Source organism: Lonchura striata, chromosome 1, assembly GCF_050655825.1.
Source record: "Lonchura striata isolate lonStrDom1 chromosome 1, ASM5065582v1, whole genome shotgun sequence".
In the NCBI taxonomy this organism is placed as follows: domain Eukaryota; kingdom Metazoa; phylum Chordata; class Aves; order Passeriformes; family Estrildidae; genus Lonchura; species Lonchura striata.
Window position 1 is genome coordinate 117,401,262 of NC_140703.1, and position 22,651 is coordinate 117,423,912.

Sequence of the window (22,651 nt, forward strand, 5' to 3'; positions counted from 1 at the left end):
TTTTATTTTTTTATTTTTATTTTTATTTTTCATTTTTATTTTTATTTTTATTTTTATTTTTATTTTTATTTTTATTTTTATTTTATTTTTCATTTTTCATTTTTCTTTTATTTGTATTATTTTATTTTTCTTTTATTTTTATTTTTCTTTTATTGATATTATTTATATTACACACAATTTTTATTGAGTATATAATATATGTATTAAGGTTGAGTTTCTCCCAGCACTTGTCTGGGCCAGTCACTAAATCCACAATTCTTAATTTTGCAGTGGTTCAAGTTAACCAGTGTGGGTAATTCCAAAAAAATATGAACATAAGTTTCCTTTACATCAGAATTTTTTTGCAGGGCCAACAGAAATATTTGAAAATTCAGGCCCAGAAGATTCTTGTGGAGGCATTGATGTGAAGTTAATAAATTGCATAAATAAATGGGGTTAGGAATATCATGCAAAAATGTGCAATTAAATAACTTTTTTTAATTATTTTTTTTTAATTAGCTCAAAAAATGTTCACAGAACCATGGAACCAAAAAATGGTTTGGGTTGGGAAAGAACCTTAAAACCAACCAGGGACACCTCCACTTGTCCAGGTTGCTCCAAGCTCCATCCAACTTGGCCTTGAATATTCTTCCCTCTTTTCCAACTGTTTGGATATTTTCTCTTGGAGATTTATTAATTATTTATTGACAAATAAATTAAGCTGTTTTCTCTAGGGAAAACAATCACTTTAAGCTACACCTCTGGTTCTTTTGTAAGGCTTTGATAGCCTTAAAATACCTGAGTTTGCTTTTTTAAAAAGCAAATTTTGTAACCTTAGATGTTCAGTTTCCTGCTTTTATGACCAAATCTAAAATCCCTGGAAAGGAGAGGCTGGAATAAAATTGCTGACAGCTCTTGAAGGGAAAAATTAGCCCTGAAAACAAAGCAAGGGAGATCATTTAAAGCTCAGCTCTTTGAATTAACACCAAACACGAGGACTGAGGGATTATTTTGGTACGAGCCGGGGCTTTTTGTGTTCCTCCAGGTGCACCACGCTTTGTTTAAGAGACATTTCAAGGTCCTTGCTATCGGGATCTGGGACAAAAAACACAGCCTGGGTTTATCAGGGTTCCCAGGAACCCGTGAAAAGCAGGAGGAGAGTCAAGGGCAGCACTGGAACCAGGGAATTACAACCAGGGAATTACCAGCTTTGTTCCTTCTCTGCCTGGATCAAGCCCCAATTTTTAATATTTTCGTTTTTAATTTCGCTTCATAAGCTGTGTGTTAATAGCACCAGAAGAATTCGCAGCGTTTCAGAAGGGATTTATGGGGTTGTCACTCTGCCCCCACATTTTGCTGCTGGAAAATGCAGTTTTCAGGTGATTTTGGGCATTGGGGTTGGCGTGCTTGTAGCTCCCGGACACATCCAGAGGTTCCCCAGGATCAGGGAATTCCCAGCTCTTCCCCTTGTGCCATAGGATAAAAACTGCTTAATTCCATTCCCTTTGGACACTCTGGTGTCTCCCCCAGCACGTGGTGCTTTCCCAGCAGATCATCCCTTTTCCCACTGGATTAAAATCCTCTCCATCCCAAAAAAACACTCCCTGGAATGTCCAGCCAGTGCTGCCTGAGCTGGGCACTTTTCCTCTCAGCTCTGCTCGTGGAGCTGGATCCAGCACTTCTGGATGTTCTCTCCACCCCCAGAAGGTTTCCCCACCACGATTTGCCCATCCTGACCAAGGAAAATCCCCTTTAATGTATCCTCCTTCATCTCCTGGAGTGGGAATTTCCACTGGGATCCTGCTCTGGGTGAAGAGGAGGAAATTATCTTCCTCCTTCCCACTGCCTTCCGTGCCAGCAGCCACCAAAAAGGGAAAAGAAGGAGCTGAAGCCACCCCATGGTGTGGAGCCACAGGAAAATTGTGGAAGTGGAGATGCTTTCCCAAAATACTTTGCCAACCAGATCTGTGGAGTTGGCAGGGCTCTGAGTGGCTCCATCAAAAAACGGGAATTTTATAGAGAAAAATGTCTTTTTCCATAAAATAAATATTTTTAATGTGATATGCAATTATTGCTCGGCAGATAATGTTGATATGGAATTCCATCAGTAACTTCCAGAGTTTTCCTTTTTAAGGAGCACTTCAGAAGTGCCATCCTGGTGTCCATTTGTGGTGTCACAAACCAGTTTGCATCTAAACTGATGAGCACACCAGCTGGGTTAGAACACAAATTCCTCTGGAATTCTGGCCTGTGGAAATCCACCCTGAGGAAAAATCCCTGCTTTTTCACACCTCCCAACAAATATAGATATAAACCTCCTATTTTATAGAATTAAAGAAGGATTTGGGTTAGAGGGGGCTTTAAAGATCCTCTCTGGGGCTGCCCCTGGATCCCTGGAAGTGCCCAAGGCCAGGCTGGACAGGGCTTGGTGCACCTGGGACAGTGGAAGTGTCCCTGCCCTGGATCTGGATGAGCTTTAAGGTCCCTTCCAAGACCAACCATTCCATGACCCTCTAAGATGTGCAAAATAAACGAAATAACTGCAATTATTGTAGAATTATATATTTTATATTTTATATATATTATAACAACAATATTATATTTTATATATTAATATAAAGTCTATTTTTTTCTTGGCTCTGGCCCTCCACATAATTTTTTTATTCAATCATTTCATCCCCTGTTGAAGGGGCTCCTTCCAGCAGGAGCCACATCTTCCCTTGGGTTTGAAACGTCTGTAATTCCATCTGGATTTGGGTCTGTAACTCCATTTAGATTTGGGTCTGTAACTCCATTTGGATTTGGATCTGTAATTCCCTTTGAATTTGAGTTTGTAATTTCATTTGGATTTAATCTGTAATTCCCTTTGGATTTAGGTCTGTAATTCTGTTTGGGTTTGGGTCTGTAACTCCATTTGGATTTGGGTCTGTAATTCCATTAGGATTTGGGGCTGTAACTCCATTGGGATTTGGGTCTGTAATTCCATTGGGATTTGGGTCTGTAACTCCATTAGGATTTGGTCTGTAATTCCCTTTGGATTTGGGTCTGTAATTCCATTGGGATCTGGGTCTGTAATTCCGTTTGGATTTGGGTCTGTAATTCCCTTTGGATTTGGGTCTGTAATTCTGTTTGGATTTGGGTCTGTAACTCCACTTGGATTTGGGTTTGTAATTCCATTGGGATCTGGGTCTGTAATTCCATTTGGATTTGGGTTTGTAATTTCATTTGGATTTGGGTCTGTAACTCCATTGGGATGTGGGTCTGTAACTCCATTGGGATTTGGGTCTGTAATTCCATTAGGATTTGGGTCTGTAATTCCCTTTGGATTTGGGTCTGTAATTCCATTGGGATTTGGGTCTGCAATCCAGGAGAACACTGCATTGACCTGAGGCAGTGCAGAAGCTTCCAAAATTGAATGATAAAACTGAGATTATGAATATGTAGTTTCATTAGAAGTGCTTGATATCACATGGCAAAAAACACTAGAGTTTAAAATTTTAAAATATAGTAATATGTAGAAAATAAAATATAAGTTTTAGAACAAAAACTAGACATTCTTTACCTTCATAAGTTTAAACAGCATTTTCTAATTCAACAAAAAATCCACATTACAAAATGCAAATAATTAGTAATTAAGTTGAAAGTAAAAATAATTTAAGTATCATTTCTTAAGTAGTTTTTCCTTTAAAATGTTTCTAAAGATAGATACAAGGCCATTTTTAACTTGTTAGTAAAATACTGGAAAACTCACAACTTGTAAGGCTATAATATAACTAATAATAAACATCGGAATCTAAATGCAAAATACCATCTGAAAAATACCATCAATACTTTCAATCCCAAACTTAATAAAACAAAAAAAAATACTAAAAGAAATCACAAAAAACCCAAAACAAACAAACAAAACACACACAAAAAAACAACCTAAAAACTCCAAAAGGAGTTTTTAGCCTCCAAAAAGAAGGGTAATTCTGGTCAATAATTATCTGGTCAATAATTCTGGAGGATAATTATCCTCTGAAAGGAAGGATAATTCTGGTCAATAATTATCTAGTCAATAATTTTGGAGGATAATTATCCTCCAAAGGAAGGATAATTCTGGTCATTAACCTGCAGAGAGGTTCTGCAGCAGGGAGGGAGCAGAACCATTTGGTGCTGGCTCCAGAACAAATTGTTCTCCTTAAACTGCCAATGAAATTTAGGCTGGAAATGAGGGGATGGTTCCTGAGGACCAGAGCTTCCAGGGGCTCTCAAACACACCAAGGTGGAATTCAAGATTGGATTTTGCTCTGAAAGTGAGAGCTCGAGGTGTGGCTGGGCTGCAGGGCCCAGGAGCTGCTCTCCAGGCCCACATTTGCTTCCCTTCCATCAATTCTCTGCTCCACTGGATGCATCCAGGGAGTTTTCATTCTCCAGGACATGCAGGAGAATGTTTGGGATCTTCTCTCTCTTCTCTGCAGCCAGGCTGGGAGAACTGGGAATGTCTAGGAGAAGGAGAAGCTCCAGGGAGAGCTCAGAGCCCTGCCAGGGCCTGGAGGGGCTCCAGGAGAGCTGGAGAGGGACTGGGGACAAGGATGGAGGGACAGGAGCCAGGGAATGGCTCCCACTGCCAGAGGGCAGGGCTGGGTGGGAGATTGGGAATTGGGAATTGTTCCCTGGCAGGGTGGGCAGGGCTGGGATGGAATTCCCACATTCCCCTGGATCCCTGGCAGTGCCCAAGGCCAGGTTGGACACTGGGGCTGGAGCAGCCTGGCACAGTGGGAGGTGTCCCTGCCATGGCATGGGTGGCACTGGAAGATCTTTATTAAGGTCCTTTCCAACCCAAACCACTCCATGATTCCAGGATTCCATGACTGCATGACTCTCAACCCTTTCCTCTGCTGTATCTCAGTCTCCAGATAAAACCCTTCCCTGCAAACTCCCAGTTCCCACGTGGACCTCCAGGTCCTCAGCAATTCCCTGGATAAATCCCACCTGTGCTGGAGCCTCCATTTCCTTTCCAGCACTGGATCTGTCTGGTTCCTCCAGGATCCCTTCCCTTCAGCCACAGATTTGTCCCTCCATTCACAGAGTCACAGAATTCCCAGATTCACTGGATTGGAAGAGACCTTCAAGACCATCGAGTCCAACCCAGCCCTGGCACCCAGTGCCACATCCAGGCTTGGTTAAACACACCCAGGGGTGGTGACTCCACCACCTCCCTGGGCAGCCATCCCAGAACTTTGTCACCATTTCTGTAAAAACCTTTTCCTGATATCCAACCTGTATTTCCCTTGGTGCAGCTCCCACACGGGGCAGAGCGAGGTGAGGATCCAATTCCTCAACACCTGCCCGTGTTCCCAGCAGCATTCCCAGCTCCAGGGCCTCAGCCTTGCTCAAGAGCCTCACATTCAGCTTGGAAAATAACCATAAAAAAAAAAAGGCTCGAAATTGTTTGGCTTTTCCATCAACTAATGGAAAGAGTTATGTCATGGTGGTTAATCCGCAAGATTTCCAAGTGTCGATATATTTGAGATACCAATCTTCATATTCCAAATGCTTGGCACTTCCTGGGATTGAAAAAGCAATAAATATGTTCTCAGTCCCCAAGCAACACCTCCACTTCCACCAATTTTTCTTCTGCTTTTATCCCACCACACTGAGCATCCTCAAGGATAACTCAAAAAAACAAAGAGGAAATCTTGGGTTTCAAGCAGAGGAGTTGAGAGATTTGTATTTTGTTCTACATTTTGATGCTAATTCAGTGATATTTTTAGGCAAACAATTGAGAGATTGATTTTTTTACAGAGCATTTAGGAAAACTCAGGAAGCAGAAGGGTGTTTCAAGAGGATTTTTGAAGGTGTCCAAGAGATTGATTTTTTTTACAGAGCATTTAGGAAAACTCAGGAAGCAGAAGGGTTTTTCAGGATGGGTTTTGAAGGTGTCCACCTAAACCATGGAGAAACCAGTCCCAGCTATGGAGCTGCCTTTGGAAAACCCTCTCCCTGAATCTTTAGGCAGCTCAAAAATTGGGCAGCTCATGCCCAGGCACAGTTTTATTTTCATTAATCAGCCCATGTCTGTTACCACGGGAGAGCTGATGGCTCCTGAGAGCAGAGCTGGCAGGCAGGGACAAGTATTCCCAGTTCAGTTTTGGACTTGCACAGCAATTCCTTCTGGTTTGTTTGGTTTGATCCCCTTCCACTCCCTGAGCCCTTCTCCGTTATGTCCTTGGGAAAGTGGAGCTGATCTCTGACCCAGGGCAGGAATTCCGTGCCAGGATTCTCCCGGAGAATTTCCTGGGCTCACTCCTGGCTCCTTTGTCTCTCTCACCTCTCCAAGGTGGAGCCTCTCCCTGCTCTTCTCCTAATTTTTGGGGTAGCATCTTCCAGCTCTACCTCAGGGGACGTTTCTGTCACCTGGAGCTCTTCCTTTTCCACGGAAACACCCCAGTCTGGCTCCCTGCTCCTTCCCAGGGCCAATCTCATCTCACCCTGGAGGTGTTTAAAGTAAACATCTCTGCCTGCCCCAAGGGCAGGTTTAAACTGGATATTGGAAAGGAATTGTTCCCCCTGAGGGTGGGAAGGCCTGGAAAAGAATTCCCAGAGAAGCTGTGGATGCCCCTGGATCCCTGGAAGTGTCCAAGGCCAGCTTGGAGTAATGTGGGATAATGGAAGGTGTCCCTGCCCATGGCAGGGGTTGGAACAAAATTATCTTTAAGGTCCCTTCCAATCCAAACCATTCCATGATTCTGAAGTTTGGATGGCAAACATTCAGCATCTGGGGTTTGCTTGTGTTTGGGGTTATTCCCCACTGGCCCTCAAAGCATTTTCTTGGCCTTTGAATGTCCCAGTCATGAGGAAGATTAAAAGCACTGATTGCAAAACCCTGGTAAATCAAATCTGATTTCTTTACAGACAAACCCAGTTTCTTTCCACAGCATTCTCCTCTTTAATCCCCTCTTGGCAGAACACGCCAGGGTTTGGATAGCAGAGCTCAAATTACCTTCCGTGGTAAATAAAACAAACAAGAAATAAATAAATAAGGGCTCCTTACCCTAAAAACAAACACCCACTGAAAACAGCTTCTTGTCCACCTGGTGCTGCCCAGGTGCCAGAAGATGCCACTTGGATTTTGTAATTGAAGGTGTTCTTTGCCCTCAAATTCGGAATTGAACATCTCCAAACTTGAGCTGTTGTCGGGGGCTGGGCTCTGCTCCCAGGGAACAGGGACAGAGAGGAAAGAGCCTCAGGCTGTGCCAGGGGAGGTTCAGTTGGATAATGAGGAAAAATTTCTTCCTGGAAAAGGCAGTCAGGCCTTGGAAGGGGCTGCCCAGGGAGGTTTGGAGGTGTCCAAGGAAGGTCTGAACATGGCACTCCGTGCTCTGGGCTGGGTGGGCACCAGCCACATGATCTTGGAGGTCTTTTCCAACCTTGATTCTGGGATTTATCCAATGCCAGGGACCTCATAATGGGAAAGCTGGACAGGACAGAACGCACATCCAACCAAGATGATTAATGCAACGTTCTCCGTTTATTAGTGAGAAGATGGCACTTTAGATACACTTCTACATGGTTTACAGTTTACAAAGGCACTCTCATTGGCAAGCTAACATTGTTTGTCTTTGTCTTAAGGTGGTCAGGCTTTTCACACTGCAGCTCTACTCTACTTTACACTCGGATAGCTGATTACTTTGTAGTTACCTCAACATAATTTCTAACTGTGCCACAACTGAATTCTCACTGCATCAAAGGCTCCTAGGCCTGTCAAGGCTGCTTATAATGGCCTAGTCTAAGTGGGCAGCTCAATTCTCACTCCAGACATAAACCATGCCCTCTGTCTCTCAGAAATTCTGCAACATTTATCCACGGCTTGGGGGCTCCTTTCCAAGCCTCCTCTGCCAGGCTTTTAACAGGACATGGCATCCAGCAGGATCATTCCCTCCTGAGCCCCACGCACTGCCAGCGCTCACAGGGCTCCTTTTATGTGGCTGAGTACACACAACACCCTTAGCAAACTCCTGGCTGAGCTTTCCCTGTGTATTCAGCCTATTGTGACCCCAACAAACGGGGATTGTTCACAGGTGAGGAACAATGGGCTGGGATGTGCAGTCAGCGACCTGGGGAAGTGCACATTAGATAATCAAATTGGCTCCATCTGACCATTCCCAGCCTATTTGTACAGCTCTTCTCTTAAAAGCCCGGAAAAACAAAAGGATATTTAAGAGAGCCATTAAAAATTCGAGGGTTTGCTTTCAGGTTGGGTTTGGTTTCCAACAAGAAGTTCCCAGGTTTGTGTCAGAGGTTGCTGTGGTTTCTCTGTGAGGGGCAAAATGCTCAGTTCAGTATCAGGGGTTCTGGGAGTTCCCAGGATTTGGTACTCAGCTTCAGGAACTTTCAGGGATATTTACTCAGAGAGATGTCTGGGAATGTCCTTGGTCAGGTGCACAAAACTGGGATGGAAATAGAAATAATTGGAAGCATGAACTATGGTCATCCTCTGTCAGAAATTGCTTGGATGTGGAAGGGACCTTAAAATCATCCCAGTGCCACCCCTGCCATGGCAGGGACACCTCCCACTGTCCCAGGCTGCTCCAGCCCCAGTGTCCAACCTGGCCTTGGGCACTGCCAGGGATCCAGGGGAATCTGGGAATTCCATCCCAGCCCTGCCCACCCTGCCAGGGAACAATTCCCAATTCCCAATCTCCCATCCAGCCCTGCCCTCTGGCAGTGGGAGCCATTCCCTGTGTCCTGTCCCTCCATGCCTGGAAATTGTCTCTCTCCAGCTTTCCTGGGGCTCCTCCAGGCCCTGCCAGGCCACCCTGAGCTCAGCCCAAAGCTTCTCCTGCCCAGGTGAACAATCCCACTTCTCCTTGGCCTTTTTCACATTTAATTACAATTACCAATTATTTAACATATCACTTGTCCGATTTGGGCTCTCTCAGCTTCTTGCAAATTAAATTTGGGTGATCAACACCAACAAAAACCAATGAAACCAAGACTCCTTTGCATGGAAATAATTCCTGTAAATTGCTGCATCCTCTGGCCCTTAAGAAAGACAACACTGAGTGAAAAGCAGCTCCTGATTTTCTTAAGGTGATGGTTTGCAGCTGGCTGAGCAAGGGGAGCACTGCTGATGCCTTCAGCTCTCATTGCATAAAGGTGGATTTCATTTGCCAAACCCCAGGTCCAAACAATGCTCCTCACCCTGCAACCTGTGAATAACTGCTCCAAAGCACGGTGAAGATCCTTTGATATCCTTGAGAGCTACATAAATATGAGCAATTTTCCATGCAAAACCATTAGCAAATTTGACTTCGGGATTAATTAGTTCACGGGGGGAGGGAATCCACCAGCAAGCAGGAGCTGCTGTGCCACAGAGCATAGAAGTGAGCACTTGTGTTCACTTCAAAAGGGCAAAGGTGGGAAAGTGGGACTGGCAGGAAAGGCCCTGGGGGTGCTGTGCCAGGGGCTGGACACGAGCCCAGGGGTGCCCAGGGGGGCACGAGGCCGCTGGCAGCTGGGCTGGATGAGGAATTGTGTGTCCAGCAGGAGCAGGGCAGGGATTGTCCCTCTGGGCTGGCTCGGAGAGGCCCCTCCAGGGCTGTGCCCAGTTCTGGTCCTGCAGGAGAGACCTGGAGGGGCTGGAGCATGTCCAGGGCAGGGAACGGAGCTGGGAAGGGAATGGAGAGTTCCTGAGGGAGCTGGGAAGGGAATGGAGAGTTCCTGAGGGAGCTGGGAAGGGGCTGGAGAATTCCTGAGGGAGCTGGGAAGGGGCTGGAGGGTTCCTGAGGGAGCTGGGAAGGGGCTGGAGGGTTCCTGAGGGAGCTGGGAAGGGAATGGAGAGTTCCTGAGGGAGCTGGGAAGGGGCTGAGCTGGAGCAAAGGAGGCTCAGGGGGACCTTGTGGCTCTCACAGCTCCTGCCAGGAGGGGACAGCCGGGGGGTCGGGCTCTGCTCCAGGAACAGGGACAGGAGGAGAGGGAACGGCCTCAGGCTGGGCCAGGGCAGGCTCAGCTGGGACAGCAGCAGCAATTTCCCCATGGAAAGGGTGCTCAGGCCCTGGCAGGGGCTGCCCAGGGAGCTTTGCAGTGCCCATCCCTGCAGGTGTCCCCTGGAGGTGGCACTGAGTGCTCTGGGCTGGGGACAAGGTGGGCATGGGGCCCAGCTGGGACTCCCTGGGCTGGGAGGGCTTTGCCAGCCCCGGGAATTCCATGATAAGGGAAGGAGAACGTTTCAAGTGAGGGAGACTCATCCCTGGATGTTTCTGCCAGGCTCTTGTGCCCAGGGTGGTCTCCAGCATCCACCTGGCAGGAAAGGAAAGGAAAGGAAAGGAAAGGAAAGGAAAGGAAAGGAAAGGAAAGGAAAGGAAAGGAAAGGAAAGGAAAGGAAAGGAAAGGAAAGGAAAGGAAAGGAAAGGAAAGGAAAGGAAAGGAAAGGAAAGGAAAGGAAAGGAAAGGAAAACAAAGAAAGAAAGAAAAGAAAGACAAACAGCTGTGCTAATCCCTGTGCTTGTTTGATCATGTTCAGAGGCTCCCACACTCCCATGGCAGGGCACAGTTTTGTTTCAGGAGGGTGGTGCCTAGCGAGGGCAGATCCATGTGATTTTTGTATTTGTACATTAAACATTTCCCCAAGATGTAATTCCTTCCCTCCTGCACTCAGAATAAAGAGACTTTACGAGCTGAGCTGCCTCCAGAAAGCAAGCAGAGGAGGGCTGTTGGGGCAAGATAGGGCACATGGAAATGTGTCTGAGCTGGCTGCTCCACCCAGCCTCTCATCTTGAGAGAAAAAAAAAAAAAAACAAACCCAAAAGTTTCCAAGAAGGCAGCAAGGCCAGGTCTGATGAGCACAGACGGTCTGCAGGCATCTGCCCAAGGAGCTGACGCTTGGCTGGTACATCCTCCTCTGATTTATGGCGTGTGTGTGTGTGTTTTAAGCCTTAAATTGTTGAGTCTCTGGCTGGCTGCAGTGGGATTACAGGAGGGCTGGAGTGTGTTTGCAGCAGCAGAGCTGGCGCTGATACCGGGGCTCTTGGCACCCGCTCAATCCCAATCTCACACCTGTCGGAGACAATGAGGGCCTTGTTGCACACATCTCCACCAAAGCCTGTCATCCCACTTCTTTTTCATGTTGGAAGGAGGAAAAAAAAATAAAGGGAGGACTGAGGGAGTGCTGGATCCTCACAGGGCAGGCCGGGATGGAGCAGATCCCTCTTCTCTGTGTGGGAAAATATATCAGAGTTTCTAAAAACTTTCTGATGTTCCAGAGGTTCAGAATTGCTAAGGGAGGACTAGAATTTCAGAGGATATTTTGGGGTAGACACCTGAGGGAGAGATGGAGAGAGATCATTTATAAGGGATGGAGTGACAGGACAAAGGGGAACGGCTTCAGACTGAGAGTAGATTTAGATTAAATATCAGATATTTGCTTTGGTTGTTCATCCTTGCCCTCATGCTCTGCCTTCAGCCACTCTTCGTCCTCCAGCTCTGCAGCACGCATGGCTTAGAGGTGCCTCCTGTGAAAGCTGGAATGGCTAAGAACCTTTTCCTGCCCTTTCTGGTTTGTCATTCCTGGTGCTGAGCTGGTGGCAGAGGGAGGCAGGGGGTGCACACCTGACCTGGGCAGGTTTTTCCATTTAACCTGTTCATGTAGGGAAGATGGGAAGGGGCTGGAGAATTCCTGAGGGAGCTGGGAAGGGGCTGGAGAGTTCCTGAGGGAGCTGGGAAGGGGCTGGAGAGTTCCTGAGGGAGCTGGGAAGGGAATGGAGAGTTCCTGAGGGAGCTGGGAAGGGAATGGAGAGTTCCTGAGGGAGCTGGGAAGGGGCTGGAGAGTTCCTGAGGGAGCTGGGAAGGGGCTGGAGAGTTCCTGAGGGAGCTGGGAAGGGGCTGGAGGGTTCCTGAGGGAGCTGGGAAGGGGCTGGAGGGTTCCTGAGGGAGCTGGGAAGGGGCTGAGCCTGGAGCAAAGGAGGCTCAGGGGGACCTTGTGGCTCTCACAGCTCCTGCCAGGAGGGGACAGCCGGGGGGTCGGGCTCTGCTCCAGGAACAGGGACAGGAGGAGAGGGAACGGCCTCAGGCTGGGCCAGGGCAGGCTCAGCTGGGACAGCAGCAGCAATTTCCCCATGGAAAGGGTGCTCAGGCCCTGGCAGGGGCTGCCCAGGGAGCTTTGCAGTGCCCATCCCTGCAGGTGTCCCCTGGAGGTGGCACTGAGTGCTCTGGGCTGGGGACAAGGTGGGCATGGGGCACAGCTGGGACTGGATGATTTTGGAGATCTTTCCCAACCTTGATGATCCTGGGATTCTCTGACTGTGTCATTCTGGCTGCAGCCTCCATTCTTTGCCCCAAAACACCTTCTTGAGCAGAGAAGTAAGGAAGGAAAAAAGGAGAGCGAGGCACCTCCACCCAATGAGATGGAAAAGCTCCAAATTCCACCAAAATGCAACTTTTTGCTCTCCTCGCTGGCCCAGCTGAGGCTCTGCCCTTGCTGGGGTGGTCTCCAGCAGGAAGATGAGGGATGGGCACAGAGACAGATGGCAAAGCTCCCTCTGCCCGTGCCTGCCCGCCTCGGCTGGAGCAGCCAGGAGAAGCCCCGAGGTGAGAAAGGCAGACGGAGCTCGATGTTATCTCCAAACCCGTCCCAGGCCAGCCGTGGCCACTCTCCAGCTCTGCTGGGCTCGTGGCGAGCAGGGCTGGCTCCCCCAGCCTCCACAAACAGCATCTCTGCCTCGGGGCCCAAATCCTTCCAGCGTTTCTGGGTGTTTGTCTGGTTTTGCCTCCTGGTGTCTCATGCTGGGCTTACCTGGGAGTTGAGGCTGGCTCAGAGAGAGGGAGAGGATGGCAGAGCTGCTGGAGTGCTGGGGTGCGAAATGCAGGAGTTCTCAGGGCTTGGAAGCTAAAGCTTGGAATTAAACACAGGATTTGATCCGACTTTGGAAAAGGCTTCCAAACGTACGTGCTGGAAGGCAGAATGTGGGTTTATAGTTTGAAGCGGAGGCACGTTAAGTAGAAGAAAGTTTAGAGTGTAAGAGATAGAAAACATAAAGATAGTTACAAAAGTAAACAAAAAAGGAAAGGAAAGGAAAGGAAAGGAAAGGAAAGGAAAGGAAAGGAAAGGAAAGGAAAGGAAAGGAAAGGAAAGGAAAGGAAAGGAAAGGAAAGGAAAGGAAAGGAAAGGAAAGGAAAGGAAAGGAAAGGAAAGGAAAGGAAAGGAAAGGAGAAAAAAAGAACTGGAATTTTATACATTATTAGCTAAGAAAGCTTACACTGTGAATCCATAAGATTAAATATTTAAACACTAAGTCAAAAACATAAATATCCTTCCTAGCAGTCTTTTATTAATCAAGACATCTTTAAAAAGTCTTGTAATTAGAAGACTTACAACCCTCTAAGCCATGCAGAAAATATGTGAGCCAAACTTACCCTTCCTATCTATATAGAAGATTTAAAAAAAAATCATATAATTAAAACAACTCCAAAGTCCCATCTCAAATTCCTTCAAAAATCCCCATACTGGAGGATGAGGGGATGAAGCCTTTCCTGTTTGATTCCCTGGCAGGAGGTGCCAATGCAGCTCCAAAATCATTTTGGGATCACGGAGGGGAAAAAATGAGTAATGCAGCATCTTAATTGAACCAGATGAAAGAGCTGCACAAATAAACAAAGTTGGTTTTTGGTTTTTTTCTTTGGTGTTGTTTTGTTTCTCTGGAGGCCTCAAAATATCAACAACTGCAAAACAGCACCAGCAAATGTATAATTGTGCATGAATTCAAACTAATCGTTTCCAAATGTTGCTGGTTTGTTTTTTTAATTGTGGAAATGCAGATGTAAAAAATATTTAAATTCAATAATAATAATTCAGTTTTTGAAGTATTTTCCATCCTGACCAAATCACCAATCTAATCAACAGTAACCTTGGTTTTTTGCCATTGCGTTGGGTTTTTACATAAAACATAAAAAAAATATTTGCTCTTAGCCCTATTTAAATAATATTTGCTTACATATCAAGATTATGTTTAGCTTTGAGCTCGTTTCTGAAATGGGAAAAGTTCCTTTTTACTCAGAGCCATGACTCTCCTTGCCACAGCTGCCCAAAACTGCTCTGCTCAGCAGATTTGGGGCAGTTCAGATGTGTTCAGCTGAGTTTCTAAAAACTTTTTGATGTTTCAGAGGCTCCTAATTGCTAAGGGAGAGCAAGGATTTCACAGGATATTTCAGGGCAGACAGGCTGGTCGTGGGGTTGTGTTTAAGAAGCAATTTTAGCGAGCTGGACTTTCCAAATCCAGAAGTTTTTAGTAGCTAAAGGTCAGGCTTTGGTATCTAAAGGTCAGTTTTGAAGTTGTTTAATAGAGAAAGTGAAACTTCTATTTGTATAAAACATCCAGCATTTCCTGTTCCAGAAAAGAGATCTTCCTCAGCCTGGCAAAACAACAGCACTTTGTTGGTTCATACCGGGAATTACTGAATTTCTTCCACACCGGGACGTTTTGCAACGTTTGACATGTGTTGACACCTCTTTTCTCTGCAGGATTACAACTTTCCTTCCACGCTGGTATTCCTCACCCCACCCTTGCTGCTCACACCTCCCTGCACACAAACCTGCAGCGGGAGAGGGATGGAAAGACACAAAATTTTGGGAAGCAGGAGCAGGGATTGTCCCTGTGAGATGAGGTCCCTCCAGGGCTGTGCCCAGTTCTGGTCCTGCAGGAGAGACCTGGAGGGGCTGGAGCGTGTCCAGGGCAGGGAACGGAGCTGGGAAGGGGCTGGAGAGTTCCTGGGGGAGCTGGGAAGGGGCTGGAGAGTTCCTGAGGGAGCTGGGAAGGGGCTGGAGAGTTCCTGAGGGAGCTGGGAAGGGGCTGGAGAATTCCTGAGGGAGCTGGGAAGGGGCTGGAGAATTCCTGAGGGAGCTGGGAAGGGGCTGGAGAGTTCCTGAGGGAGCTGGGAAGGGGCTGGAGAGTTCCTGAGGGAGCTGGGAAGGGGCTGGAGAATTCCTGAGGGAGCTGGGAAGGGGCTGGAGAATTCCTGAGGGAGCTGGGAAGGGAATGGAGAGTTCCTGAGGGAGCTGGGAAGGGAATGGAGAGTTCCTGAGGGAGCTGGGAAGGGGCTGGAGAGTTCCTGAGGGAGCTGGAAGGGGCTGAGCTGGAGCAAAGGAGGCTCAGGGGGACCTTGTGGCTCTCACAGCTCCTGCCAGGAGGGGACAGCCGGGGGGTCGGGCTCTGCTCCAGGAACAGGGACAGGAGGAGAGGGAACGGCCTCAGGCTGGGCCAGGGCAGGCTCAGCTGGGACAGCAGCAGCAATTTCCCCATGGAAAGGGTGCTCAGGCCCTGGCAGGGGCTGCCCAGGGAGCTTTGGAGTGCCCATCCCTGCAGGTGTCCCCTGGAGGTGGCACTGAGTGCTCTGGGCTGGGGACAAGGTGGGCATGGGGCCCCGCTGGGACTCCCTGGGCTGGGAGAGCTTTTCCAGCCCCAGGGATTTGGGGATTCTGTCTGGTTTTCCCAGGTTCCCCACAGGAAAAGCCCAGGAGAAGGGCCAGGGACATGTCCAGGACTTTGGACATCAGCAGCTGCCCCCAGGTCTCCTCCCAGCATCACTGACGGGTGAATCCCCTTTTTGGGGCAGCCTGAGGCAGCGTCTGTGTCCAGAGCATTTCTGCTGATCCCTGAGCATTCCCAGCCCTTTGCCTGCTTCTTCAGGGCTGTCACTTTTGGCACCTTGTTTTGGAAGGACACTGAAGGGATTTTGTGTGGGTTGATTTGATTTTCTTCTTATTGTCACCTTCTGAAACACCCGAAAGAAGCACTTGGACCCTCCAAGTTGCTGCTCCCTTCCCCTTCAGCTTTAGAAGCAGCTTGTTCTGAGCTGGGACAGCACCAGGGACCAGCTGGGGCTGTGCAGGAGGGATTTAGGGTGGGTTTTAGGGAAAGGCTCTTCCCCAGAGGTGCTGGCACTGCCCAGGGAATGGGCACGGCCCCGAGGCTGCCAGACCTGCAGGAGCCTTTGGCCAGCGCTGCCAGGGATGCCCAGGGTGGGATTTTGGGGGTCTGGGCTGGGATTGATGATCCTGATGGGTTTATCCCACTCAGGATGGTCCATCAGTCCATGAAGTGCAGAAGGACATGTCCAGGTGTCCAGCAGAGCAGATGTTCCAGCTGAGCTGGACCCAGCACGTGTCCTGTGCCCTCATCCCACAGCTGTGAGGTGGGGATGAGTCCTTGCCTTCCTCCCGCCCTCATCCCCTGAGCTGGGCCCTTCCAGCCCCTCTGCTCCAGGGTGGCTCAGGGACAGGTCCTGTGTCGCCTCCAGTGGGGTGGAAGCAGCTGCTGCATTCCTCAGCTGAGGGATTTTGGAGGGGAAGCATTTCCTTGGGACTTGAAATGGATTTCTGGCCTGAGTGCCCCCGACAAGGCGCTGAGCTGGGGCTCTCAGCACGAACTCCTGGCCTTGCCTCGTTTTCCATCTGGGTCCTGCAGAACTCCTCACATCAGCCTGGGAGTTTTGGGCAGCAGATCCCTTAGGAGAGCTTTCAACAAAGCTTTTGGTTTTGTTTTTTGGATCAGAATTCCTCAGTTGCCTTTTCAAACACAACCTGTGCGTGGCTCTAAGTCAGGCTGGGTGTACAGAGATGTTCACATCTGTGAGAACCTTGGGCTTGGCCAGGGGTCTTGTGTGGTGGTAAAGTCTCTCTTCTAACTCGTGCTTTTAAAAAAAAACAAACTCTGCAGCCTCTTGTTGTTCAATCTCAAGGCAGTTTATTGCAAGTTATCTAAAAGATTTTCTTCTGGGGCTGCTGTGGTTTGCTCACAGCTCAGGCAGAGGCACACACACACCCTGACATCCTCTCTGACTGTGTCTTCTTCTTCTCTCTCTTTGTTTAGGGCTGCTGCTATCTTTTATATGATATATTACATGTTCCATGTTTTCAGTTTTTCCCCAATACCTACTACCTATATTACAAAGTGCTTTTCTACTCTAAACCAATCTGTGAGTGCTAACATCACTAAGAATATGGAGGCAAGGAAGAAGAAGGAGGAAGAACAGGATCAGCCCACTTTCCTCCATCTTAGAACTTCTGACCCCCATGTACAAAGTAAAAACCCCCCTGGACAGGTGTTAAAACCCCCCTGTACAATACTAAAAAAAAATTTCCCCTTTGTTTTGTAACTACTTTTACTATCCCATCTAACCCTTTGTGGCTGCTTGTTCCACCTCCAAAGTTGGTAACTCATCCCATGGCTCAAACTCAAAATCCCAGCTGTTTCCAGCTGCCTGCCAGGGTCTAAAATGCTTCTGACCAAGGCCTGGAACCTCTAAAAATGTCTGAGGGACATTTTGAGTTCTGACACACGTGGAGAGGACCTCAGCTCCCCTCGGAAATCATAGCTGCACTCTGGGGAGAGGCTTCATGCAGGAGCATTTCTCTCAAGGTGACCTCGGCTGTTCAAGTGTGAAGGTTGCATTTGATATTTCACTTCCTTCCTCACTCAAATGAGCCACGGTGTCTTTAGATCATCAGAGATCTGCTCATTACCAAAAGTTGTTTTTAATCCTGATCTGTGAGGGGTTTAAAAGAATCCAAGCAGATTTTTCGTTTGCCATCCTGAACAAGGGTTTGGGGGGTGACTCGGTGCCCCTGGATGAATTCTCCTTTATTAGTTTCTAGGCTTTCTTCTGAGCACTTGGGATGGCATCATGAGAGTGGAAATGGCTGTTATCTTCAAAGGCCTCTTTTATACTGACAAAACTTCACCTTACCCACTCGTATTAATAATCTATTGCCATCCTAATTAGTTCACATCAAGGTCAGTGTTTGGTGGGGGATAAAATGACTGTAAGCTCCAGAGAGCAAGTTTTTCTTCCACTGCTTTCATGCTGGAAAAGAGCAGGGAGCAGTGAAAGTGGAAAAGAAGAGATTGATGAGGACTTTTTGTTTATCTTTAGGCCAAAGGACTTGGATATGGAGTAATTAATTCACAGCATCAGGAGCAACCCGTGAGGCACCTGGGGCCACGTTGGGTTCACCCATTTATCACCCAGTGAACTGCAGAAGCTCCTTCGTTCCATTCTTTCCTTGAAGGCGTTGCTTTTGCAGTGGGAGTAACACATCCAAGGGGCTTCCAGCCTCGGGTTTGTTTGAAATGCAGACCCAGAGCTGGGAATGTTTTACTGGGACAGGAATCTGTGACTGCCCAGAGCAGCTGGGGCTGCCCCTGGATCCCTGGCAGTGCCCAGGGCCAGGTTGGACACTGGGGCTGGAGCAGCCTGGGACAGTGGGAGGTGTCCCTGCCATGGCAGGGGTGGGATGAGATGAATTTTAAGGTCTGGGGCTGTGCTCCAGGGGATCAGGACACCCTCACAGGAGCAGCAGGGTCAGGTCCAGCCCATGGTTGTGGAAGCCCTGCCCAGGAGAGGAAGGATTAATGTAAGAAGGATTTAAAGCTCTCAGAGTGTCCAAATGAGGGACATGAGGATGGTGAAGGGTCTGGAGGGGCCACATGAGGAGAGGTTGAGGCAATTTGGATTGTCCAGCTGGAGCAGAGGGGGCTGAGGTCAGACTTCAGTGGGATTGCAGCTTGTCCCAGGGAACAGCTCCTGGGACAGGGACAGCACCAGGGAGGGCTGGAGATGTGCAGGAGGGATTTAGGGTGGGTTTTAGGGAAAGGCTCTTCCCCAGAGGTGCTGGCACTGCCCAGGGAATGGGCACGGCCCCGAGGCTGCCAGAGCTGCAGGAGCCTTTGGCCAGCGCTGCCAGGGATGCCCAGGGTGGGATTTTGGGGGTCTGGGCTGGGATTGATGATCCTGGTGGGTTTATCCCACTCAGGATATTCCATCATTCCATGATTTAACCACATCTCTGCAAGCAGTGACTCAGTGGGACTCAGGTGCTGGCTCAGGGAACATCTCTCCATTTCCTTTATTCCTGCTTCACCCCATGAAAAGAGGAACTTCCGAGGTCTATCCAGGCTGGGATCTCAGTTCACTGAGCTCCAGCCATGTGTTCACTGTGTGTCTGTGTCTGACACACTCATCGGGTATCTCTGCCATCGAGGAGGAAAACAGCTGTTCCCGGGCTGTGATTCACCCTCCTGGCTCGGCTGGGATGTCTCCCTTAGGCTGAAACAACTTGAACCCCACAAGTGTCTGCTCTGCCCTGCTGGCAGCACAATCTGCAGTCTAGACAGGTAACTCCGAGGTCGACACCTCCGGAGTGGAGCTCTCAGGTGGGCTGGGTGCTGCCCGGGGAGCTGGGGCAGCAGAGTCAGCGAAATTCCCTTTGATCCCCATTTACAGATGCAGTATTTGTGTTCCCAGGGCACGATTGCCCTGCCCTGCTCACTCACCCACCTGAGCCCGGCACGGCAAGGAAGAGCAGCACAAAGCAGAGAAATGAACCTCCCCGAGCTGTGCTTGGGGTGAACCTTCCCTGCCGGGGTGGCACCAGGTGATTCCCACGTGCTGGGACTCAGCTGAAGCCCAGCCTTGCCCTCGCCGTGCCCCAGCTAAAAGCAGGATTTTGGGAATTCCTCTGGGAGCAGCGTGGGGATCAAGGAATTGATCAGCTGGGAGATATTCCTGGAGCTGGAGCAGCTCAGGGAGAGCAGCGGGTGGCACCTGGAGGTGGCACAGGAGGTGGCACAGGAGGTGGCACAGGAGGTGGCACCCGGCAGGGTTTGGCAGCAGGGGAAGCTCCCACAGGGGATTCCCCATGCAGTCACCAAGGTTGGATTCCTCCCTGAGGATTTATGGGGAAAACAAGGGAGCAGTGACCACACCAGGAGCTTCCATCTCCTTGTCCCTGTGCAGGTTGGACCTCTGAGGATTTATGGGGAAAACAAGGGAGCAGTGAGCGCTCCAGGAGCTTCCATCCCCTTGTCCCCATGCAGGTTGGACCTCTGAGGATTTATGGGGACAACAAGGGACAAGAGTGAGAGCTCCAGGAGCTGCCATCCCCTTGTCCCCATGCAGGTTGGACTTCTCTCTGAGGATTTATGGGGACAACAAGGGACAAGAGTGAGAGCTCCAGGAGCTGCCATCCCCTTGTCCCCATGCAGGTTGGATTTCTCTCTGAGGATTTATGGAGACAACAAGGGAGCAGTGAGCGCTCCAGGAGCTGCCATCCCCTTGTCCCTGTGCAGGTTGGATTTCTCCCTCTGGATTTTTGGGGACAAAGGAGCAGTGAGCACTCCAGGGGCTGCCATCCCCTTGTCCCTGTGCAATCACCAAGGTTGGATTTCTCCCTGAGGATTTATGGAGACAACAAGGGAGCAGTGGCCACTCCAGGAGCTGCCATCCCCTTGTCCCTGTGCAGGTTGGATTTCTCCCTGAGGATTTATGGGGACAATAAGGGACAAGAGTGAGCGCTCCAGGAGCTGCCATCCCCTTGTCCCCGTGCAGGACACCAAGGTTGGGTTTGTTCCTATGGATTTATGGGGACAAGGGAGCAGTGACTGCTCCAGGAGCTGCCATCCCCTTGTCCCCGGGCAGTCACCAAGGTTGGATTTGTTCCTATGGATTTATGGGGACAAGGGAGCAGTGACTGCTCCAGGAGCTGCCATCCCCTTGTCCCCGGGCAGTCACCAAGCACCCGGTGCCCTCCCGGCGCAGGGCGCGGTGTCCGCTGCCGGGAGGGCACAGCGGGGCCAGGGGTGGCATCAGCCGCCCCCGCCATCCCCGGGCCGTGTCCCTGAATTCCCGCTGGCCGTCTGGGCTTGGGGACAAGCTCCGCTAGGGCAGGACCCGGCAGCGACACCGAGTCTGGCGGCTCCTCCCGGGCAGCGCAGCAGGGCAAGGTCAAGGCTGAATTCTTTTTTTTTCATTCCTCGCCGGAGCGGGGAGGGAGGGAGGGAAGGGGAGGATGGGGGTGGGACGGAGTCTCCCTCTTGAACAAATACCTGCAGCTCTCCGGGCTGACTCACACCTGCGAGACAAAGAACAATTCATCCTTAATTCGCAAAACTCCTCTTCCCAAGGCGGGCTGTCAGCAGGGCCCATCCCGCTCTCCCCGCAGCGCTGACGCCGGCCCAGGAGGAGGAGAGAGATGGTTTTTTGGTTTTTTTTATGTTTGACTGAGCACTTTATGCGGCGACCTGCTAGGGCAGCAGCCGCGATTGTGAAATCTCAATTTTCGCAGCTCGGGGCTGGCCGCACTTCCCGCTTCTGGCGCTCGCAGGGGGTTTTAGGGGGATGCTGCTGCTTTCTTTGGGGTGCACGCTGCGTGTAAAGCTCTGAGCAGCTCCTTGAGGCACCATTAAGCTTGAGGAATAAACATTATCTATATAAACACACCGTCCTTTATCCCCAAAATACCCACAGCAGCTTTCTCCTGCTGCCTTCCAGATCATCTCCAAATATCTTGCTATCACTGCAGCACCAACTTTCTTGACGTGGATGTGAGGAGACTGAAGGAGTTTTTTTAAAAAAATACCCTTTGGGATGCACACCTTTGGTTTTCCTCCTTCCCTGGCAGCTCTTTCTAAAGAAAATCTGGGGGAAAAAAATAAATAAATAAAAAAAATCTTCAGCAGCAGAGCTAGAAGAGCCTCTCAGCCTCCTGGTTTGAAAGGTTTCTGCTTGAGGCTGATGTTTGCCTGCTTCATCTCAGGAGGTGATGCCACAGCGAAACTCCCTCACTCCCCCATCCCAGAGGTCTTTTAGAGGCTCCAAGACCCCTCCAGCCTTTTCAAAACTCCAGGAGCAGTGAAATAAAGGCAAAGCAAACACTGAGGCGGGAGGTCCCTGCCAAAGATCCCTCTCCCAGGGAACAGCCGGGGATTTGGGAGCCTCTCCCAGCCCAGCCCCTCCAGCCACGCGTCTGTCCCCGTCACTCTCAGCCAGGACAGCTCCTGTCGCCTGTCCGCAGCCTCCGAGGGGCTTCGGAGAGAGCAGGGAAAGCTCCTCTCCTGGAAATCCCCACGGGAAGGAGAAACCCTGGCAAAACATCCCCGCGGGTGGCTCCGCGCGGTGCCGCAGCCTGGCACCGGGAGGGCGAACACCCCCCAAAAAGGGTAAAAAATAAAAGGGGCAAAAGGAGCCGCTGGTGGAATTTTACAGTTCGCTCGGTAATTTTCCAGCTCCGAGAATGCCAGCCTTGTGCGGCCGCTGCCCTGCCCGGGATGGACTCGGCTTTTTGGAAAGTCCCCCTTATTTCTGCTAATGACTAATTGCTTCGGCTGCCGCACCTTGCCCGCTGCGCCGGGGATTTGCTGCGTCCCGAGGGAGGGAGGGAGGGAGGGAGAGGGAGGTTGAGTCATTTTGGATGCCTGGCTTCTGAGGGAGAGGAGGTCGGAATCATTCCACATCATTTCCCGATCTTTTGTGCCTCCCACTGCTCCGCCTGGAGCTGCCGGGGCAGGAAAAGGAGCGGGGAGAGAGGCAGAGGCAGGAGCCAGGTGATGGCAGGGAAGGAGGAAAGGCCGAACTGGAAATTTTTGGCATCTTTCTGCCGAGCTCCAAAGTACACGGAGTATTTCTGCGCTCACAGGTCATTTCCTCGATTGGGCAAGACACCTCTGTGAATGAACAAGCCCAGTCAGGAGCGATCCTTGCCTCACGCTGCGAGGGAAGTGACACCAGGAAAAAAAAAAATAAAGTTTCCCTTTGGAAAGATGAGCAAATGGCACCGGTGGAAGGGGGATGGGGACAAATCTGGGGGCTCAGAAAAGCCTTTGGGGCGATCCAGGAGCCAGGGCAATGCTCTGGGCTG

General features: G+C 49.7%; 1 protein-coding gene across 2 annotated transcripts in view; it reads left to right on the forward strand.

The window, feature by feature from the left end:
• Positions 1–22,651, forward strand: part of RUNX1 (RUNX family transcription factor 1) — a 187,259-nt gene that overhangs the window by 148,891 nt on the left and 15,717 nt on the right. The gene's annotated exons all lie outside the window — the stretch shown is intronic.